This window comes from Acomys minous (assembly GCF_964271855.1).
Source record: "Acomys minous genome assembly, chromosome: 2".
NCBI classification, from domain to species: Eukaryota; Metazoa; Chordata; class Mammalia; order Rodentia; family Muridae; genus Acomys; species Acomys minous.
This window is the reverse complement of record NC_140484.1, coordinates 3,561,329-3,572,962: the sequence shown is the minus strand read 5'-3', so window position 1 is coordinate 3,572,962 and position 11,634 is coordinate 3,561,329.

Sequence of the window (11,634 nt, the reverse complement as noted above, 5' to 3'; positions counted from 1 at the left end):
GACACTCAGTCATGGCATCAGAAATGGCCTGAGATAGATGCACGTGTGTCATACAATCTCAGAAGAGGAGGCCATCTCTTCTGTGTGGCACCCTGCCTTCCTTCTGAAATCACCCATGCTTTGTGTGGATGCCCCCATGCATGTCCAGACCTGAACCCCCAAACCACCTCCTGAAGTGGTGCACGTTTTGTTAGGCTAGCAAGCTCCTGCCAGGGAGCCCCAGAGCCTGTGGTAAATTTTGAGTCAGAAATAAGAAGGGCGAGCTTTTCAGATAAACCTTCCTTTTTTAAAAGCCCCTAGTTTTACTGCGTAATTGTTTTGAACCCACTGATAATTTGGGCAATTTTCCTGTAAGTCATTCACATATGGTTCCCTCTCAAGCTCTGCTCAGCTGCACTAGCACGTAGTTGACTGCTAATGAGTGCTGCCCTGCTTGGGTGTAAATGTTTTATGGGCATTCATGCGCTTGGCTTATGTACCAAGGGACACTGAGCAGTACAATACAGAAACCTTGTCCTCACGACCCTCCCGCATAAAGAAGTCACTGGGTTGGGTGAAATAGACTATCTGTCAATTTCTGTGCTCCCTTTTAACAGGAAGTCACTATTAGCCAAGGGACAAAAAAAGTACTGTCTATGCAATTAAAAGAACAGGTTGGCTTTGCTCAATAGGGAAACAAAAGAAACCATGCAAGAGACACAGTGTGTCTTTAATTAGGTAACTGAGATTCCACTGAAAACACTTTCGGACCTATCCTCGACTCTCGTGGGCACTGCTGACCTCTGGTGTTTGCACCTGTGCAGAGAGGCGCCTTTGCCACAAACACCCAAAGGGTGCACGTGCTAAGCAGAGAGCCCCAGCTTGCTCCTAACACCCCAGGTGGCGGTTTACTATCCAGGAGCAACCTGCTCCAGTGCATGCCAGAGACACAAACTGCTAGGTGTCCTCCCATGTGAGATCCGCTTATCTGCAGGGAGCTAAATATCCAACCTCATGCCTTCCAGGATAAAGTCAGCCTTACTCCAAATCTCTTTCAGAGGAAGAGTTTGGAATCCTTGAAGAACGTCCCTGCCTTTTATTATCCGGACCCACTCGCCCGTTCAGTCTGTCCACAGACTCTGGGAGACCAGCAAGGCCAGGGGGCAGTATCCTGTCCTAGTTCCACAAGAGGAGAGGAAAACATTTGTGGCAAGCCTGACCTCGCAGAGGCTCATTAATGCTCTGTAACTGTGAAGGCCTTTGAAGAACAATTCACACGGGCACACAAACACGGGCAGACACACGCTGCCCTCTCCGTGGTGTTTAGCCGTTAACATCTGGCACAAGCTCTTTCTCTGGACCACTGAATCCAGCGTCCTCTCTAGACAGTGGATGCCAACGACTCAGACCGTGAGAGTACATTAGCTTTTGATTAACCACTGGATGAGGGCCAGTTACATTTTTAAATCTGAATGAGCTTGCTGACTCAGGCTCCTCGGAAGCGGAATGGGCGGCCTCAGAGCTTTCATTAAAAGGGTTTCTGGTAACTGATGTCGAGAGGAATGAGTTGACACACAATTCGCTCAACTAGTCAGCTTTCATCTGCAGCAAAATATGGAATTTTGGAATCCAACCAGTCTCTTGAAATTTTCAGGTAAAATTAAATTTAAAGAAGCTGGCACCTAAGTCCTCTGAAGAGAGGGCAGCTCCGGCGGCCTTGTGACTCTATCCCTTGCTCCCTCTGAAGCTTGTATTTAATTATGCTTATTGCATTTAAGTGCTGCTGGAGTCACAAATCTGCTGATAACAAAATCTGGGATGGCTTGTGGGAGGAGGCTGTCAGGACGCAGCAGAGACTGGTGCGATTTGAATATTATTTTTAACTGCGGATCCTCTCTGAGCTCCGCCTTCTCATCTTCGTCTGTTTTTTCATCTCTAATAGGAACAAACTGTGACTTTGAGAAAAGCCCAACTCCAGGAAAGCTGATAAAACTCCCCTGACCTCGGAGGCAGCTCCCGAAATTAGGACCAAGGACTCTGTAACCTGGAATGTGTCCACTGTCCTTTGGGAGTGACCCTAGAGGCAACTGTGGGTTCTCCTCTGTATCTTCCAGAAGACTTTAAATGACATCAGTAGGCTTTTGAGGAACAACAGCGATCCTGGTCATTCCCTGCAGTCAGCTCTAGAACATTCCTTGGATAGTCTGGTTTTTCCAATTAGGCTGTGATTTCCTTAAAGGCAACTGTATATTTTTTTAAAACTTGTTTTTATTTTATTTTTGAGATAGGGTTCCTTTATGTGGACCAGGCTGGCCTTGAACTCATGAATCTCCTGCCTCTGCATTTTGAGTGCGGGGATTACAGATGGGTGCCACCTACACTGGCTAGCAACTAAATCTTTTGTCCCTCCCAATTCTTTGCCACCCCTCTGCCTGGCAATGCAGAAAATCCGTTTTCAGGAGAGTTTAGCTGTTTTCCTGAAACACGTAGAAGGCAACTTTTAGGCTGTTCTTCTTCACCCACAGATGTTACTGCTCTCCCTGAAACCAGCGATGGCCACCACACACACGTGGCGTATACTGTGGTTTGGAACACTGGTAGGCAAATGTCAAGTACTGGGTTCTGTTCCCATCCACTCCGATTTCCCCGTCTCTCCCTCCTTCCTTCCCCGCCCCGACCCCTGTCACAATCAGATTTTAGTCCCTGTGCACGGAGGGGATTGTAACAAATGAAGTCAGGAAACTGCTGGGACACAATATTTACCAAGACAGAGCGAAGCAGTGGGCGACAGGCCACACAAAGAAAGAGCGCCTGGCCAAGCAGGGGACCGCGGGGAAGCCTAGCGGCCTTGTGATTGGTTCCAGCGGGCTTCGGCAGCCTGGAGGCTTTCCTTTGAGGAGCAGTGTGACCCAGTCTTACAAACCTACCCTATATCCCTTCTCCCTCCTCCACACGATAGCCCAAGTTGTTGGATTTTTTTCCCTTGTTGAAGCTTTAGCAAGTTCCAAGGGTGTAAAATCTCTGCTCTACCGAATGTGGGCTGGTGGCGGGCTGGCGCTGTGCAAGGAGGGAGCAGGAAACCATCGCTTTGTGAGATGGAGATGGGGTCTTCTATACTCACGCTAGCCTTGAACTCTTAGGTGAAGTTGGCTTTGAATTCCTGGTCCTCCTGTCTTCTTCTCCTGAGTGTGGGGATCTGGTACCTGTGGGCAAGCTTGTTTGGCCTCTTTTATGTTTGATGGGATAAAAAAGTTGTGGGCATCAATGGGAACGCACTTCACGCGTATAAACGGTCAGGATGGTAAACCTCGTGTCACACACTCAGCTCCTTTCACTCTTTTACAGCCGGAACTCTGCTCAGGCTTGGAGCTGCCTGGTGTGTGCGCAGCTCTTATCACCAAGCTGGCTGTCCCTACAAACCCACGCTGTTTGAATGGCTGCTAATACTCCCTAGACAGCACTGAAGCTGTGATGTTCTCCAACAATGATTTTACTAAACTCAGGATGGGTTTGTTCTCTTCAGCCCGTCACGTGGACCCGAGAGACTTTTCCGTCCTCCTCATAAGCTGCTCCTGGAGCAGGCAAAGGGCAGCCCCCGTGCTGCCTGAGAGCAGGACCTACTCTCACCTAGACTTTGGCTTGTCAGCTTCATTAACACTTTCTTTTTCTTCTTTTCTTTTCCTCCCCCTCCTCTCTCTTTTCTTGAGACGGAATATCTCTGTGTAGCCCTGGCTGCCTGGAACTCACTCTATAGACCTCCCGTCGGCTTTGAAGTCTGAGATCTACCTGCCTCTGCCTCTCCAGTGCTGGGATTAAAGGCGCGCACTGCCACCACTTTCCTTCCTTCCTTCCTTTAATTTAAATTTTATTTTATTTTGCATATGCGTCAGTGTACCTCATGACCTCATGAATGCCTGGTACCCACACAGATTATAAAAAAGGCCTTGACTCCCCCAGGAAATAGATTCACAAGCGTCTGAGAGATGCTGTGTGGGTGCTGGAAATCAAATCCAGGTCCTCTGACGAGCAGCCAGAACTCTTAGTACTTATTAAGCACACACACTTCCTATGTATCTATCTCATTCCTTTGCAAGTCTATGGACTGTGTTATAATACAGACTGGGCCCTCTTATTCCCGTGTGCTGTGTTCCTTCCTGGTAGACTTTAATAATGCTCAGTGCATTAAATCACAAACAGAGAAAAGTTGCTTTGCCAGATTTCCCCTTAAGACAAATGCTTGAGGAAGTGTCATAGACTTCAGTATTTATTGAACACTCAGTATTTTGCCAGATACGATGCCAAGTTTTTTTAAATTCATTTATTTATTTATTTAGTTTCCTGTTTTGTTACGTATCTTGTGAGCCAGTGTGCAGTGTGGTGTGGATCTATGTTCATAGACACAGGGGGTCAGAAGATAACTTATGAAGTCAATTCTCTTCCCACCACGTGGGCTGCGGGAACGGAAGTCAGGCTGTCAAGGGGCTTGCACACAGTGAGCCGCCGGCTGGGCTTAATGACTAGGTGTTTTGTTTTGTTTTTTAACATAGATCACATAGCACATGTATACACACAATTACACATGTACTTACTCCAGTGGTCATGTTAAACAGGCATGATTCTTACCCTCACTCCTACAGATAAAGAAATGCAGACACACATGGAAATTTGCCCAAGATCACATCATTGAGAGCAGACAAAATCAAGTAGGCTAAATCTCTTTGCTTCTTAAGCCTGTGCTATTTCTATTTTATAGCCACACATCCGTTACTATCATTGCTGAATTTCCTGCCTCTTTATGTGAGTATATGTGTGTGTGTGTGTGTGTGTGTGTGTGTGTGTGCATGTGTGTGTATATGCATATGTGTGCAAATTATAATCTCCTCAAAGGCAGAAATCTTATTCCAGTGTGTTGTGGAGGCTCATTAAATACCGACTGAAAGGTGGAAGAAGAGGGGAAGAAAAGAAAAGTGGAAAGCATGTGGAGGAGGAACAGACGGGGGGAGGAGGCAGCGGAGACAAGAGCTGTGGTGGAGCTGGGCCAGCGGAAAAGCCTGGCAGGAATCGAGCTTGCAAACGGCTGGACGAGAAAATCACTAGCTCATCATTCTGAGGCGTACTTCCACCATCGTCGATCACCTTACTCAGAGACTGATTCAACTGCATGTCTACTGCTGGATGACAGGATGATAAATATTCTCTAGCCCCACCTGCTCTGTCCAGGGTACCTGGCGTCCAGCCTGACTCTTTAACTGTTGCAAACAGACAGCACAAGACATAACTTTCTGTCTGGCAGATGCTGAACTATCGCTTTTCTTAACTATCGAGTCTCCAACTAGAAGCCCTGTCCCCATGGTCGGTGGGTACACACTGAGCCGACTGCACGTATCGCATTTATATACAAGATGGATGGATGTAACTCGTTTATATACAAGATGGATGGATGTAACTCATGGCTGTACTTCCTGTAAATTATCCTGCGGGGAGACCATTTCTTTGGTTGTGTTTTCTCCCTGCCATATCTCAATTTTCTTATGCATAAAATAGGAATATTCAGATGGTTATAAGAATTAAATACATTTGTGTACTTAATGTGCTTACACAGTATCTACCACTCAAAACACAGTAGCCATTGTTATCCTTGTTGTGGAACTTACTAAGCTCGTAACTCCTCGTGTGCCATCCTGGAACAAAGTAGCACATTAAACCATGAGTCACCACGAGGCACTTCAGCCTTTTCATGGTGTTTTACAAAATGATGGCCACAGGGGACAAAAGTCCAAGTTAATGCAGTAGGGCCACGGGGATTTTATTCAAAGGGCTCTGGATGGAAAGAAGAGCCAGGGGCCGTCCTCCTCCAGTGCTCCTGAATCTTCAGGGTTTTATCACTTCTTTCTGCGGTGACCTTTCTCTACAGAGGTGCAACAGTAACCTCCACATGCTTCCTACAGCTCACTTTTCCAACACACGGACACACATACATGTATACACATGCGCATACATGCACACACATGCACAAACATGCACATACATGCACACATACGCACACACATGCACACACCCAAGCATGCATGCCATGTCACAAAGTAGGGACCAGTTAAACAGAAAACACCAGTCTCTGCTGGCCTTTCAGGTTAGAGAACTGTACCTCTAGAGCCAGGATGGACCTGGAAGACTTTCCCTTGGGCGTACAAAATGCCACATTCTTCTAGATAAAAAAAATTTCCATTCTCTTCATGAGAAGTTTCCATGGAGAGGCTAGCGTTGTGGGAGAGAGTGGGAAGAAAAGAGCTCATGTCATTCCTCACTGGAGCCCGCCCTTACTGCTGCTCTTATCCAGGTCTGCTCACAGCTCCCACACTGCTTCTTCTGCCCAGGGTTTCTGAGCTTCGCATGCTAATCGCATTCTCGTCCCTAAGAGTTTCTGTGAAGAGAGGTGAGCTCAGTGGACTGGCTTGATCATGAGCTAATTTAGTTTATAATCACATGCATGGAAAAGAAAATGTCAGGCACACCCTCATGGCTCCAGATGAAGAAGAAGGAGAAGAAGAAGAAGGAGGAGGAGGAGGAGGAGGAGGAGGAGGAGGAGGAGGAGGAGAAGAAGAAGAAGAAGAAGAAGAAGAAGAAGAAGAAGAAGAAGAAGAAGAAGAAGAAGAAGAAGGGCCCCTCTTTAGCAAAGCACAGCTTTCTAGTTATCCATGGACAAGTGGAACTCCTGCTGCGCAGGCATGGGGAGAACACAGTGAGGAATAGGATCTGATGCTAGCCGTGGTCGTGGCCGTGGCCGTGGCTGTGGCAGTTTGATCTGGGAACACGTTGCAGTAAAGAGTACGAGGGGCTGGACTGGTGTCTGCGTGTTTAGGGTGAGGCTCAAGCACGACACTGCCAGCTTATCTGAAATGCTTGGAGCCAGGGCTCCAGATTTAAAAATTTTCCCCCCATGAATTTGGAATATTTGCAAATACATGAAATATCTGCGGGATGGGCCTCAAGCATTAGTTCACAAAGCATATGTGAACTTCATGTACATTTTCTTTGGGGAGCACAAGGGTAATTTTGTGCAGCGTTTATGTTGCCTCTGCATTTTAACTGTGGCCTTGCATGTGAGGCCAGCTACAGAGTTTTTCCCATTTGTGTCATGCTAGCACTCAGAGCACTTCAGGTTTTGGAAACTCCCGGATGCTCAGGTTATAGAGCAATCTCACCAGTTGTTTGCCATTGGTTGCTTAGCTCCACCTCTATCATGATACTGTTTTGGGGACCGTGGACGTTTTCTTTTTTTATTTGGCAAGGACTTGACTGAGCTGGAGACACGGACTCTTTCACAGTTTGCAAAGCAATTTCCTGCACAGTGTCTGCACTGTTTTTACTCCCAGCATCAGCTTGAAGAGTCGCTATTTTCTCATTTCACAGGAGGTGAAAATGGCCCAGGAGTTGGATGGAGAGTTGAGGGAAGGCCTGAGCACCACAGGTTCCGGAAGACCTGCTTGAGCCAGTTTGGGGAAGTGATTTTTTTCTCATGCACCTGAGGGTATTTGGAAACATGCGGCCCCCTGCACAGAGGTAAGGCACTGTTCTAGGCAGCAGCTAGCTAAGTGTCAGTGGGAACCCAAAGCAGGCACGATGCTAGTGATTTAACCCTTCGTGACCCATCTCACCATCTGAAAAACTACACAGTGATAAAAAATAGCTTTATGCCAGGGGATTTACATATTTTGCCTCAGTTGTCCTTTCCTACAGGACTCAAACCAAAAGCATTCTTCTCTTTCCTGTTTCTTCTTCCTTTGCTGAGGATTGAACCTAGCACCTTACATGTTAGGCAAGAAGTATGTCCCCCAGCCACGTCGCTGCCACGGAGCCACACACATCCCAAGCCACCCAGCCACATCCCCAGCCACAGAGCCACACATATCCCCAGCTACCCAGCCATGTCCCTGTCATGGAGCCACGCACATCCCCAGCCACCCAGCCATGTCCTCAGCCATGCCCAGCATTTCTCTTCACTCTTGTACATAATTGCAAAAAAAGGAGTAGAAATGATGCACGGTAAGTATTCGGCACACACTCCCGCCTCCGAATGAGTGGCGGTGGCTTTTCTTAACTACTCATATAGCAATATTGACCAAACCTCCACCACTAAGTGCAGGCACCGTGCTAGACAACCTTTGAGGTCCTTCCAGGCCTACTGCGTTGCAATTTCAGCATATCGTATAAGCTTTGTTAATGGGTATTTCTAGAAAGACTAAGGCAACAACTGAACTCAACTGTACAAAGGGCTCAAGCCTTTCTTCAATTAGAGATTTGTTGACTTTTTAAAAACTAAGTGACTCTATAGACAAAGATTAGACAAATACAGGGAAAAGTGAGCAGAATTCAGAGTTCCAGGAACTATGTAAATAGTAGGTGTGGCTACAGACCCACAACCCCAGTGCTGGGGACACAGGAGGATCACTATGGTTTTCTGTCTTCTAACAACAAACAAACAAACAAAACCAGTGAGTTCCAACTTCCTTGAGAGATCCTATCTCAAGAGAGTAAGGTAGAGGGTGAGAGACCAGGGCACTTGATGTTCTCCTCCACCACGAACATGTGCACAGTCACACACACACACACACACACACACAGACACACACACTTCCACATCACAGTCCATTATGAAGGGAAATCTGGGCAGGAACCTGGAGACGAGCCCTGAGGTGGAAACAGGCAGGAAAGCTGCCGACTGCCTGCTCAGCCAGCTTTCTTACATAACCCACAACCTGTTGTCTGGTCTACATAGGGAGCTCCAGGACATCCAGAGCTACATGGTAAGACCTGCCTTACAAAGAAACAAACAAAGAGAGAAGCTTCTTTCCATATAAATTAATATAATTGCTACAACAAATAAGCACTTTAGAGAAAAGAGGGGCACCGGATCTGCCCTGTACTGTTAGTTAAAAAAAAAAAAGAGTTAGAGAATCCTTAAAAATATATAATCACAACTGGAAGCTGCAGGTCACCATGGAAAAGAAAGAATACCAGCAGCAGAAAAGCACCGTTGGGAAGAGCTTCCTAGTGGACGGACTGAGTCTAATTTATACATCCATCAACTGTGCTTATCCTAAACTGTTAGCGATAACGTAGGAGCCAACCTGCATCTCGCACAGTGTCACGGTTTTGGACGGACCTGCATTGTCCTTGAAATACTTCACTTGAACCTTGGGCACTGAGTTGAGTGTTTGCTCCTCCTTGGCTTTCTAAGCAGAGCTTTCACCTCCATGGCAGTGGGCTCTTGGGGCCTAGAGCCGTCTACTGTATGGAGGACAAGAAACAGAAGCAGCTAGACTTTCAGGAATGTTTTCTTTGCTTCAGAAACAAGATGTATTAACAGAAGAGGAGCTCCTTAGGCTGCATAAACTGTACTTCTCTTAGAGAAAAAAAATGACGCTCGTTTAATGTAGTGTGCTCTCCACAGAAGTGACGGTAGCGACTGCATTTCCCACCACTTGCTAGTTCTCAAGAAGGTGTTCACACTATTCATGTGACTCCTCTAAACAGAACCCCAATCCTCTGTAGAGGGTGCTCACACTAAGCATGTGACCCCTGAACAGCACCCCCATTTTGCTTCCTAATTATTCTTTAGCTAACAGAGCAAGCTTACAAATTCACTTCGGGTCCAGACAACATGATTGTCATAGAGGTGACCGACAGTCTGAGTTTCAGTCCCTGACTTCGCTGCCGTCCACACAGATGCAAGCATGAAGCACTTAGGCCTGCAGCTGGCCTGCCTGAATTCACACCTGTGCTGGATGGCTTCAGGTCAACTTGTCAAAAGCTAAAGCTTCAGGAAGTGGCTGTAGGGCATTTTCTTAATTAGTGATTAACAACTGAAGTGAGAGGGTCAACCTCATTGTAGGTTACGACATCCCTGGGCTAGAGGTCCTGGGCTTTATAGTAAAGCAGGCTGAGCAAGCCATGGGGAGCAAGCCAGTAAGCAGCACCCCTCCATGGCCTCTGCCTCAGCTCTTGCCTCCAGGTTCCTGCCCAGTTTGAGTTCCTGCTCTGGCTTCCTTCTGTGATGAACAACAGTGTGAGGCAAAGAAACCCTTTCCTCCACAACTTGATTGTGGTCCCGGTGTTTCACCACAGCGCTAGGGACTATCACTAGGATAATGCCCTAGCCGTGCGTGCCTCAGATTCCACATACTCAAAATAAGGCTGGCAGTGGTGCCTGCCCAACTCATTAAATGTTACAAGGGGCAAGTAGTCATCCTGTGAAGGGAAGCAAGAGAAGCAGAAAAACATTGCCTGCTGTCCTATGCTTACATCCTACAGGTGGAAAACACTCAACAACTTACATAGCGCATCTACCGAGCGAAAGTAAAGGGGGCCGTGGTATGTTAGTTGGGGTCCTTAGAGGAGTGGAGATGATAGAATAGATATATGCTACGAGGGGGCTCAGATGGGTTTGCACAATCCGGACGAGCCATCCAACAACGGCGTCTGCAGACCGAGCAAACCCAGAACCTGCTCAGTCCACCAGGACAGAAGCCCCCGCAGTCCTGATATGGCACTGAAGGCATGGAGGATTCCTAGAGAGGCCCCCAACCTTCACCCCACATTACAAGGCCAAAGAAGCTTAGCCCTGATGTCAGTGGAAGCAGCAGCAGCCGGGTTGATGCAATTGCCAGCAAGAAGTGAAGGCAGGCAGGCAAAGGTAGTAGCTTTTCCCTCAGATTTATTTATATCTAAGCTACCACCAGAGATGCTGCCCACTCTGGGAGGGGGGGTGTCTTCTCCCTTAGTTAATCCCTCCAGGTAACACTCCATTGGCTCATCCAGAGGTGTGTCTCTTATTTGGTCCAATTAAATTAATAAACCACCACACACAGGGTGGGGCTGATAATGCAATTATAAATAAGGCAGTCAATAAAGGCATCCGTGAAAGGTGACAAGTGGGGAGAGCCTTGAAGGGTATAGAGTGAGGTGTGGGGTGCATAGGTACAGCCCAGGAAAAAGGCTTCCTCATACTCTAGTGGGTTAGTGATAGGTTTGAGCCAGCAGAGCACCTATCTGTTGGGTATCTTCACATGCGCATGGGAATCTCTAAAAGCAAAGAGAAGATCCAAAGAAGCCGTGAGACATAGCATCATATGTACTACAGTTTTCAAGAAGGATGGTGTTTGGTGGGGATGTGACAAAAGCAGGGTGGGGGGAGTAAATTAAAACTGAGACCAGGAAATATATGTGTAAAACCAGTAGAAAGTGGGGCTATATGCAGGCTTGTCTTCACAGGACCCCAGTCTCTGATAGCAAACATCTTCTCTTCCTGGCATAGGGTGGACACCTTTCTCATGGAAAAGTTTCTGAGTTGTTTTTATGCAGGAGGGAGAGGCGAGAATCCCCCTGTGATTGCTCTCTCTCCAATGCATTCACTGGAACACACACACACACACACACACACACACACACACACACACACACATACACTATAGCTAAGGTGCTATAATCTGAGGTGACCTATTGTGAGTTCCTTCATGGAGTGTGGCTGTTGCAGACTGAGGGAACTGGGCGTGTAAAGGCTGGAGCTGAGCTTTAGCTATGCCCCTTGAAGTTTACATGTTGTTCAAGCCTCAGTCCCCAAAGCCTCATGCTCTGAAGTGGGAGCTTCAAAAAGGC